At 36.6% G+C, this 12657-nt stretch overlaps 1 protein-coding gene across 2 annotated transcripts in view; it reads left to right on the top strand.

Annotated features, from left to right (window-relative positions):
• LOC145680415 (glutamate receptor ionotropic, NMDA 2B-like) overlaps positions 1 to 12657 on the top strand; it is an 868333-nt gene that overhangs the window by 497542 nt on the left and 358134 nt on the right. The window lies entirely within an intron of this gene.

Below are 12657 nucleotides of genomic sequence, written 5' to 3'. Positions count from 1 at the left end.
TGATGAATTCTCATGAGAAAAAAAACATGTAGCATATATATTTTTTGTTTCTGACAAATTTATAGTTTACGCTTTATTAAATTTTGTAGTTATCTTTTAGTGCAATGCTTTAACCACATATATGTATACAATAAGAAGAGAAATATTTAGTGAAAAAAATAGAAAGGAAACAGAAAATTGCTTTGTGTGAATTACATTAGCAACGTCACACATTGCATTTGTGTGACGATGTTTCTTCGTCTCTGGGTCTTGGAAAAATATCCAAACCCGCCACCAGATATCAGGGCTATACCTGTTGTAATCGGAGCAAAAATTCGGTATAACACCATTAGTGAGATTTTTCCCGGACATATATGTAGTCTTCTTTCCTGGAAAATGTGTCCTGACGGCTTTTCAAAATATATGTTTGGATTTTAAAGAAAAATAATCAGAACAAGATTACTTATTACAAGTAATCTTCTAAATGAGCTTTCACAAATGCCAAACAAAATAAAATGCGTGTTTAAATATTAGTGGTCTTGCTGTGTTTTTCAGATTGGAATTGCTGATAATGTAATGCTAATTCATTTGTTTTATCTTTAAGTAATATATTATCTGCACTGATTTCAGTGTTGTCATGTTGAGGGATAAATGTACAGTGTAGGTATTTCCTTTAGGAGAGGATTTATAAAATGAACCATTGTCTCCAAAGATCGTTGACTTTCCCTTAATAATCTTCTTTAAGAAGCAGTTAGTCATGTCTTAACTATCTTTATCCACCAGTGTTAAAATATTCAGAGTAAGAAACAAAGAGAATATATTAATTGGGTCTATTGAAAAAAAATTGGATCAACTTGAAAAATACCTTTAGTTATCAGAAGGAGCAGCTCGAGCATCAAAAGGATAAAGACTAAAGTAGTTATTTTGTCTCAAGATACTTAAAGTTTAAATATTTCCTTAGAGGCTTTTCTTCCAAATACCAATACTTCAAATGAAGTGTATTCTTTTTGGTTCCATAAAATTTCATATAACCGGTGAGAACTCAGTCTTTCGTATGAGAGATTACTGACTAATGATTAAAATCTGAAACAGGAGCATAAGCTAATCATGGGATCTGAAATGAAGCAGCAAACATCCTCAAAATGGCTTCCACTATATAATTTAAACTACGGTACTTTTCATTTGTTCTCTCTATTAACTATCACAGGTACTTTTATTTAAAACTGTCCTTCTATTTTTATGCAGTTCTTGATATCTACGAATTATGATATTTTGTGATATAGGTATGGAAAAGTAAAATCGCAGCATGTGAGAAGATACATATTCAACACACTTTAAACATATACAGAATGTTTCAAATCAACACCGACAACGTTTGGGAGGTGATTCCTGACACCAAGATAAGACGAAAAGTATAGGGCAACCTAGGTGCCCAAATGGTTCCTTTCGGAGTTATATACACGAGAAAATGAACTTTAAAGGTCCATAGCTTCATAGTCGGTTCAAGACTTCACTTACGAACTTTCAAATACCCATGTTTGAGAATCCCGCAGTACTTCCAGAACAACTATTATAGAGGTAGTTGGTGACTACTTTAAATTATATGCCCGTAGCCATATCCCCCTATGAAAATTCTTGTGGAAGTACCTCAGGATTCTGAAACATGCATTTTTGCTTTGGATAGAGCACATATTAGTTCCTAAGTGAAGTCTTAACCCGACTACAGTAGACAATATAGTTTTGGAGCTATGGACCTTTAAAATGTGAAGATATATGTATTTGGATACATTATGGGATATTTTTTTTTTCAAACTTTGGGACATTCATTTTAAATTCAACTCAGTGAAAAGCATCATCGTCTGTTTAATGTTGAGTCAAATTTCAATATTTTTTAAAAGTTCATTTACTTCTCTTACAAGGAAGTTTTCTTGCTGTCTGTTATTTCTTTCTTACACATGTAATTTCTTAATTAATAAAAATAACAGATTGTTTCCCCGTCCGCATTCCTATCATCACCTCACCTTTGGTTAATCTATGTAGTATGCACTTTTCAACAAGACAGAAGAAACAGTCAATGATCTAGGATATTAACCCAGAAGGAGCGTTAAACAAAACCGTTGGGAGAGTTTTGGAAGTGGTAGTTAGCATTAGATTTCAGACGAGGCAAGATGTAAGAACGCGAATTACTATTTCGAATTCACCAAAAAGTCATACTTTGCTCTAGCTTAGAGAGCATTTGTCTCAGTTAACGTTGCATAGTTGTTGACTACAATGAGTTATTTACTACGAAGAAGTTTCAGTTTTAATTAGATTATCCGTCGACGTACTGTTGGTTTTCCTGTTTGGACTTCGCTGCCCCTTAACTCCCGGCCACTTGGACGCTCAGCAGACCAAAGAGATTAATGGACGAACATCGACCCATTAAAGGATTCATCGAGGAAGAAACACCAAGGTCTACAAGTAAGTACTAGTAGATTAACCGATCCCAATCACTATTCCCTTCTCACCCACTTCAACCTCTTTTGACATCACAAACTGTTTCTTTTGTATATGCTCGATTTTATTTATATGCAACCCAGGTCAGATCCCGTATTTTATGCTCTATCGAATTCAGTGTTTACAAAATCCTGGGCGCAAGTTGTCACTTCTGACATCCCCAAATGCACAGTTTGTAAACACGTTATCTGAGCTATTGAAATGACAAGAGGCGTCTGTACAGTTCATTTTTTCATGTTTTTGGCAGCCTATAACTTCAAAGGAAGCATTTGTGCATTCAGGTTGGTCTAAACTTTTGGCCTATCTTGGTGTCAAGAATCACCTCCCAAACGTTGTGGGTGTTATTTTGAAACACCCTGTAGATATAGAGACCTCTGCACCAATAGAAATATGCTGCAATTACTGTTAGTAATTCTGTTTGTATAATGTTGACATATTCTCTCTCTCTCTCTCTCTCTCTCTCTCTCTCTGGACTCTTCTGTTAATTTCGTTGCTCTCCAATTACACTTTTCAATGTTACAATCATAGACTGTTGAAAAGTATCATATGTAAAAGATGGTATTTACAGTAATTTCATATATTGGTGTAAAAATGTGATTTTATGTTAGGCTATCTGAAACTAATTATTTAAATGAGCATGATAATTTTTGTCTCATAATTCTAAATTACATGTAAAACTAATAATGCTATGAGTGTTAAATTGCATCATTAAATTGACTGCTTTTTCAATTTTTTTTAAAAAAATCTATTTGAGTTATTTTCTTTTTCTTTTTAATGGAAAACATATATAGAATTTATTTATTTCCATTTATGCTTTTTCTCCACTTGTGGGTCCTGCTAAAATTACATTGTTGTTTAAAGAGCATAAAGGCACCAGAATTGCACGTTTACCAAGCCAAAAAGCGGCACATCCGAAAATTATAATAGAACTTTAACCAATTGTTAGTGCTAATTAGTGCTACAAGCACAACATTAGTGCTTACGTAAGAAAAGCTATTAACAAACTAAAGTGGCGGTTCTGCCTTGACGTTAAACCAAAACCACCACTTTTACAAATAAGCTCTGCAGAAGACGAAGATTGTCAATTGTTAGTGCAACGTTAGTGCTCCTACGTACAAAAAAAAATATTAACAAAATAATGTGGCGATTCCTTCTTCACGTCAAGTTAAAATTGTCACTTTAGAAATAAGCTAAGGGGAACACAAAAATATATCAATCGTTAGTGCTACATTAGTGCTGGTTAGTGCGACAAGCACAACGTTAATGCTCCTACGTGCAAGAAATTATTTAGAAATGAAAACAGTAATTTTGGCTTTGTGCTCTATTACAAACAAGCTTAGCGGGAAATGAAAAAGATGTCAATTATTAATTATGGTTAGTGCTACAAGCACAACTTTAGTGCTCCCATATGTGATTAGTACAATACAAAGTAACGATTCTTGTTTGATGTTAAGCCAAAATCGACACTTTTACAATAATAAGCCTTGCGGAAAACGAAATGGGAGTCGAATTGTTAGCGCTGGTTAGTGCTACAAATACAAAATTAGTGCTCCTACGTACTAAAATCTATTAACAAATTATATATCGTTGCTTGTACAAATAAACTTTCGAAAGAACAATAGAAGTGTCAATCGTTAGCGCCGGTAAGTGTTCCGTGGAAGTTTCTCGTGATCCCCTTTACTGTCTTTACCCCAGTTTATCCTTAACATAATCTCTTTATGACTCTTTGAAAAAATGAAATCTAAATTTGACTAGGGATGGGCACAAGCGAGTTCCAGCGAGTTTTCATTGAAACTCGACTCTACTCGAAACAGACATCTTTGAGCTCGACTCGAGAACTCGGCTCGAAAAATTTCCTCCAACTCGACTCGAATTTGACTCTAGTTTCGAGTCGAGTCGAGCCAAAACGAGCCAAATGCTGTGTGTAGTTCCAAGTACTTTCTTCAAGTATCCTACAGACACAATACAATTATTATCAATGATACTACTACTACTACTACTACTACTACTACTACTACTACAATTTCTTTTCCATCATCATCATCATATTATTATTATTATTATTATTATTATTATTATTATTATTATTATTATTATTATTAGTAGTAGTAGTAGTAGTAGTAGTAGTAGTAGTAGTAGTAGTAGTAGTAGTAGTAGTAGTAGTAGTAGTATTGACACCGTGTATAAACATGAAAGACAGGTAGTTTGTATCTGGATACGAAAAACGAGTTGACTCCTGTCCTCGATAGTCGTGAGGTCTGGGAGGCAAGGACATCGTTCAGGAGGTTCTGGGTTTAAGTTCCGGAGAAGCAAGTATTCGGGCTCGAGCCAAAAATTGTTAAAAGTTATAGGATGCCGGCCAAACATGTTCAAAACTGTTCGGCCCGGGTTTAGAGTTGTCAACGGCTCGAGCGGCTTGCCTGACACCTCGTTCACTATCGAGCAGAGCCAACAACTCGCCCAACCGAGCTGGTTCGAGCCGACGGCTCACCTGAACTGAGTTGGTGGCTCATCCTAACCGGGCAGGTTCGAGCTGTTTGCTCAGTTGAACCGAGCTGAACCGGTTGATACCACTACCCGGGTTAGGCTTCTGCTTAGGCTCAAAACTTCGTGTAGGTCTCAGTCTTGGTTATAAGAACTATATACTTATATTGGTGCTCACGATATATGAGGCCGTCTCATTATAAAAATCCATTTTCGTCTCGTTAATCGAGACGAGACAAGATGCGAGCAACATTAAAGTATTTCACATAACTGCTTACATTTCACATGGCTTTCCCTTTCAGGTCTAATCAGGTTTGGTTTCAAAACGAGTTAAAACGAGCTGAACGAGCGATCCGTTTGTCAAACTCGAATCGACTCGAAACTCGACCTCAAAACAGTGACTCGACTCGAGAAAGTTACCTTTAACTCGACTCGAATTCGCGTAGAGTTTCGAATCGAGTCGAGTTTTAGCTCGACTCGTGCCCATCCCTAAATTTGACGCCCCACTGTTATGCTGGCTAGGCTAAAGGAAACGGTGATGATGAGAAATGGATGAAATTGTGGAATAAAGAAAATGGAGGAAATGGGAGAACTCCGAGAAAACCCACGCACACGGTGTTTGTCCACCACAAAGCTCATTTGGCGTGAGCTTGAATCGAACCAAGGATCCCATGCACCAGAGGCGAACGCTCTCCCACTGAGCCACCGCGGCCCCCTTTATGGCTCTTTGTGTACATTGGAGGAAGTTAAACCGTAATTTTACTAAGGTCTACCGCAGGACCCTTCTCTAAGGGCAGCAAAATTTCGACAGAGAAGCGAAGCCAAATACACATTTTGACCCACATAATACTTTGTGTCAAACAGTCTTATTGACGTGCATTCCATAACTATAACTACAGTAAATATAGTATTAAATACTGCAGTGAGTGAATAAGCAAATGTAATATACAGGGTGTCTCAAAAGTTCCTTACCACCTCTATTAAAATCCAAATGGATGTACTTTCAGCGAATTTGATGTGGTAGGTGTACTTGATGGTTAGGGGACACTTTCTGGCGTAGGTTACGCGGACGGCCGCCATCTTGGTGCCACCATCTTGATACGAACATGTGAGTGGTGCAGTTGGAAAAGGCTTATTATACTGAAGAAAATAACGTTTGAATTATGGCTCTAGGCCAAATAGTAATGACTAAAGCCCGGATTTCCATGCACAAACAAACTCTGAGATATGCTTGCAAATATGCACACAAATATCAAAAATATGCATTAAAAATTTTAACATATGCACTGAAATATACATTAAGAAAATAAAATTTCAATTTCTTATAAAGATAGGTATATCATGAGTTTACTATAAACTTTAAAAATATATATAAATAATAGCTTTAATTATTTTTGTCACTCAACAAACTGGGGAAAGGTAAGTTCCCGGCCCTCCACTGTCAAGAAGTTGTGTATGTATTTAATTTTGGTCTCTTGTAACACATAAATAGGGGCTGCATCATCGGGATCTAGTAAATCTATAACTGTCTTTACTTGATTAAAGTTATGTGCATAATATGACACAGCTTCTAGCCGCAATCCTCATCGGTTGAAACTGGTTGCGTAACACTTTTCGCAACTTTGCGTAAGATACGCACGAGCGATGGAGCTTTCACAAATACTTTCTTTACATTTGATACAAGCGCGTCTACTTCCGGATGAAGACCGTGTGCAAGACAAATCAGATCGACTAATTTAGGATAGACCATTTTATTCTATACAACATTTTATTCTACATCTGCGTTTACAAGGTGATTCAGTTCACTTTAAAAATAACCTACTTCCTTGTGATATACTCTGAAATACACTAGTATGCAGCAATAAAATTCGGAAATATGCACTATCTTGCAAAGTTTACAAAATATGGATGCACATCGGAATCCACTCAAAATATGCACTTATATGCGCGATCATATGCGTCATAAATGAATCCTTACAACCCCGTTGGAAAGAAAAAATACTTTCCACATGTTTCTGCATGTTACTATAGACATGCATTTTGCACATAAATCCGGGCTGTTGTAATGATGCGCAGTATTTTTATAATATGTATCTATGTGTGTGTATATACATAGAGAGAGAATAAATTGGGATAGGGAAGGAAGAGGAGATTGGGAAAGGAAGGAAGCAGCGGAAGGCAGGGACTATTATTTTAGATACCATTCCGGCATTTCCTAGTATGAATGAAGAAACTCAGGAAAATACCTCACTCAGGATGACTGGCCTGAAAAGGCTTTCACACCTTTTTTGTTCGAGTGGTCCTACTAGGAACAGAACCCGGGATCGCTTACACCAAAAGGCGACAGCGTTAACGACTACGCTACCCGGGGACATTCACATCGTCAGTAAAATAAAACTGAAATGAAATTATGTCGTTTAGGCTAAAGGAAACGACGATTACGGCAAGGAATGATGATGGAAGAATTGGTGGAATGAGAAAGTGGGAGTACCGCGACAAAGCCCACAGACACGATGTTGTCCACAACTGTCCTTGGCCGGAGTTCGAACCAGGGACCTCACGCATCAGAGGCAGGCGCTCTACCACTGAGCCACCTTACTCTTCTCCTCATATTGTTAGTGTCTTAACAAAAATCTTGCTGAGGGTATACCTTGGTATCAGTTTTCATCTTAATAGGTGAAGTGATTATCGTAGAATATCAACATTTATATGTATAAAAAATAGTCATTTTGGTCGTAAACTACGCATGAGAGTTTGCGTTTCCCATATAACTTTGTTCAGCATAATAAGTTCTATCGATTGGCACATGACTCATTTTCGACGGAATATTAATGGTCTGTGAATATTGCGAAAATTAACTCCATCATGCTTTACCACCTATAATATTCGCATTGTATTTTATTTCCTTTTTGTCTTGGATGTTATTTCTCTCTCTTTTATCTTTCCAATTTTTATCTTCTGTCATTATTTATTCAGCTATATTCAAACTAGAAATACTATTTTGTCTTTTGTTCTCTATTATCTTTGAGCTACGTTTAAACAGAAAATATTATATTGATTTGTTAGCATTCCAGTAAAGAAGGAAGAAAATAAATGGAAATTTCATTATTGTGCAAGATACGTCTGTCCTGTTAATTGGATTCTCATTTACAGTACTTTCTTTATCTGTGCAACTATTTGTTGGACTCGTTTAGTTACATTCTTCTTTATTAAAAAGAAACGATTTAAAAAAAAATAATTTAGCGTTACGTACATTCGAAACGATAAGAGATAATGATAAACTTAAAAAAAAGAATCATTTAACGTTCTTCCAAAAATAGATACATCTTCTCCCTTAACCCTCTATACATAAATTAACCAATCCCGTTTACAACGTTGATCGCTGTAGAGTGAAAACGGTAACGGAGAGGGACAAGCAGTTTTCTCCAATCAATTAAGCGTCCCCCTGAAAAATTGATCTTCATTTTTATCTCTGTAATAAAACCGGAAGTGCTAAAAATGTCTTACCACTTCTGGTTTCAATATGAATTGCCGAAAATGTCACGCAATTAGTAAGACTTTAATATAACAAAAATCGGATGTTATGGCAGTATTAAAATTATTCAATGAGAGGTGAAAGGTGAAGGAAAATACTGTATATTATTGAGCCGTTAAAAAAATCAAGGTCAAATTTTCATGTCCTGTATATATATTAGGCAAGGCAATCTCCTCGATGTGGTGTAGGCTTACAGTACACTATGGCATTACTACTTTTTGAAGAACTCATATAAGGTAGACAGAGATTTACGTGTTAACAAAGTAAACGGCAAAAATGAAAATAAAAAAAGGTGAAGGAATTACAGGTATACAGTGAAGAAGCAAACCACTGCTTCGCTATCTAGAATGTATACACGACTCCAAAAGTGCATTACCACCTGCAATTCTCCCTTTCCTGCAATAGCAGGCAACCCAAAAAGCTCAGCGGTTGGGTTGGTTGCACATTCGAAAGGCATTGGACCAAACCATAATTTTGTTACAAATATATCAGTGTGCAAACTACAAATAACAGAATAAAATAAATTGTTAAGACTTAACATTTTATTATCGTGATGGCAATGGATGACATAAAAGTTACAAAATCATCTTACCTAAGCAGTTCAAACAAGGTGAATGGTAAGAAATAGACATAAGAGGAAAGCAGTTTCTTTCCTTTTTCCAAAAGAAAATCTCGTAAAAAAGAAAAAGATTATATAATGTAAAGGTTTAATATAAAAGCCTAACAACCCCAAAACAAACATCCACACGACACAGAAAGAGAGATAAACACAGAATAAGAAACACCAATGGCTTAGCTGACTAGCGGGCCCCTCATACAAGATAAAGAGATGGGACCCTAGTTGTAAACCTAATTGTTATAATAATAATAATAATAATTATTATTATTATTATTATTATTATTATTATTATTAAAAAATCGTCTACCTTCCCAATCTCTGACCGTACCTAAGAGCATGTCTGCATATAGCGGTCATGTGAGTACCTTTTGTCAATGAGTGGCCCTAAAGGTCAAAAGGGATGCAAATCTCTGAGAGAGAGGAACAAAAACTTTCTTATGATAAATTCTAGGAGAAAGTTCAAAGAATTGCTTTTGACGGGTGCTTTCTTGTTTTTCGGGGACAGAAAATTGTATCGGCTAAGAAATTACAGTATATAATATTGCAAATTTGCAAGTGCATTTATTTACAATGCAATTTGAGGTAATAAAGAAATTGAAGACTTCGGGGCAAACCACCTGTCAAGTCCAAAAAGTGAAAATATAAAGGTGATAGCTTCACAAGTATTTCTCTTCATCTGATTTTCTACAAAATTGGCACCTATATACTAGACCGAAAATAAATGCACACATGCTTTTTTTTTGTTTCTTTCGGAGAACAGGTTAAAGGAGGCAAAGGGTCCCTTTTAAAAAAGGGTACCTTTGATTTAAAAGGACCAAATTAAAGAAACGAAACTCTGCCGATGCAAAGATGACTTCAAAGTACAAAATACGGGTTTTGAAGTTTTTCACAGAGAAGTATTGCAGAGGCAATGCTCCTTCGAAATGAGAAAGGACCCCGAACAATCTTTATGGAAATTGGATTTCGGTGGAATTGCTTGGAACCGTGTTATGTTGTAGATATGATGTTCCTGAGAAAAAGTCTCAGTGGGCACAACCAAAAATCGTTGGCCGTTTGTCCACCATGAGGCCACTTTCTTAAAAAAAGCCGAAGAAAACGACATTCGAGATTTTGGACAAAATGACTAAAACCGTGATGTTGTAGATATTGTGATTCCGAAAAAGTCTTAATGGCCATAACCACCAATCACTGATATTTGGCCAGTACAGGGCCACTTTTTTGAAAACAGCCAAATATGGTGATATTCTGGATTTCAGTGAAAATCAGTAAAACTGTGATGTGTTGTAGATGTTGTGATCCTGAGAAAAAGTCTCAATAAGCACAACCACCAATCACTGACCGTTTGGTAACTACAGAGCCACATGTTTGCCAACAGCAGAACTTAACGTTATTTTGGATTTCATAGCAATTGCTTGAAACGGTGATATGTGATATATTGTGATTCTGAGAAAAGGTGTTAATGAGCCCAACCACTAATCACTGAACGTTTGGCCACTACGGGGCTACTGTTTTGAAAGTAACAGAAGATGGCGATGTTCTGGATTTCGGTAAAAATGATTAAAACTGTGATATGTTGTAGATATTGGGATTCTGAGAAAAGGTCTTAATAGGCACAAACACTAATCAATGACCGTTTGGCCACAACGAGGCCACTTTCTTGAAAGTAACCGAAGATGGCCATGTTCTGGATTTCGGTAAAATGACTGAAACTGTGATATTTTGTAGATATTGTGATTCTGAGAAAAGGTCTTAATGAGCACAACCACTAATCACTGATCGTTTGGCTACCAATCACTGATCGTTTTGAAAGTAACCGAAGATGGCGATGTTCTTGATTTCGCTAGAAATGACTAAAACTGTGTTATGTTGTAGATATTGTGATTCTGAGAAAAGGTCTTAATGAGCACATACACTAAACAATGACCGTTTGGCCACAACGAGGCCACTTTCTTGAAAGTAACCGAAAATATTGATGGCCTGGATTTCGGTAAAAATGACTGAAAATATGATATGTTGTAGACATTGTGATTATGACAAAAAGTCTTAATGGGCACAGCCAATAATCACTGGCCGTTTGGACACAACGAGGCCACTTTTTTGAAAGTAAGCGAAAATGGTGATGTTTTGGATTTAGGTAAAAATGACTGAAACTATGATATATTGTAGATTTTGTGATTCTGAGAAAATGTCCTAATGGCACAACCAATAATTACTGACCGTTTGGCCACTACAGGGCCACTTTTTAAAAGTAACGGAACATGGTGATGTTCTGGATTTCGGTAAAAATGACTGAAACTGTGATATGTTGTAGATGTGGTGATTCTAAGAAAAGGTCTTAATAGGCACAACCATTAATCACTGACCTTTGGCCACAACCAGGCCACTTTCTTGAAAGTAACCGAAAATATTGATGGCCTGGATTTCGGTAAAATTGACTGAAACTGAAATATGTTGCAGCCATTGTGATTGTGAGAAAAAGTCTTAATAGTCACAGCCAATAATCATTGGTCGTTTGAACACTACGAGGGCCTTTTTTTTAAAGTAACGGAATATGGTGATGTTCTGGATTTAGGTAAAAATGACTGAAACTGTGATATGTTGTAGATCTTGTGATTCTGAGAAAAGGGCACACATACTAATCACTGACCGTTTGGCCACTACAGGGCCACTTTTTGGAAAGTAACCGAAGATGGTGATGTTCTGGATTTCGATAGAAATGACTGAAACTGTGATATGTTGTAGATCTTGTGATTCCGAGAAGAGATCTGAATGGGCACACCCACTAATCACTGACCGTTTGGCCATTACAGGGCCACTTTCTTTTAAAGTAACGGAACATGGTGGTGTTCTGAACTTAGGTAAAAATGACTGAAACTGTGATATGTTGTAGATCTTGTGATTCCATGAAAAGGTCTCCATGGGCACACAAACTAATCACTGACCTTTGGCAATAACCAGGCGACTTTCTTGAAAGTAACGGAACATGGTGATGTTCTGGATTTCGATAGAAATGACTCAAACTGTGATATGTTGTAGATCTTGTGATTCCGAGAAAAGGTCTCGATGGGCACACATACTGCTCACTTTCCGTTTGGCCATTACAGGCCACTTTCTTGAAAGTAACCGAAAATGTTGATGTCCTGGATTACGGTAAAAAAGACTGAAACTGTGATATATTGTAGATTGCTGATTCTGAGGGAAGGTCTTAATAGGCACAACCACTAATCGCTGACCATTGGCCACAACTAGGCCGCTTTCTTGAAAGAGCTGAAAATATTGATGGCCTAAATTTCGGTAAAAATGACTGAAACTGTGATATGTTGTAGATATTGTGATTCTGAGAAAATGTCCTAATGGGCACAACCAAATAATTACTGGCCGTTTGGCCACAACCAGACAACTTGAAAGTAACCAAAGATTCGGTAAAAATGACTGAAACTGTGATATGTTGTAGATCTTGTGATTCTGAGAAAAGGATTTAATAAGCACAACCACTAATCACTGATCTTTTCGATACTACAGGGCCACTTTTTTGAAAGTAACG

The sequence above is a fragment of the Thermobia domestica genome, chromosome 3, assembly GCF_964235325.1.
Source record: "Thermobia domestica chromosome 3, izTheDome1.hap1.1, whole genome shotgun sequence".
Taxonomy (NCBI): domain Eukaryota; kingdom Metazoa; phylum Arthropoda; class Insecta; order Zygentoma; family Lepismatidae; genus Thermobia; species Thermobia domestica.
This window is presented reverse-complemented; position numbering and strand designations above follow the sequence as displayed.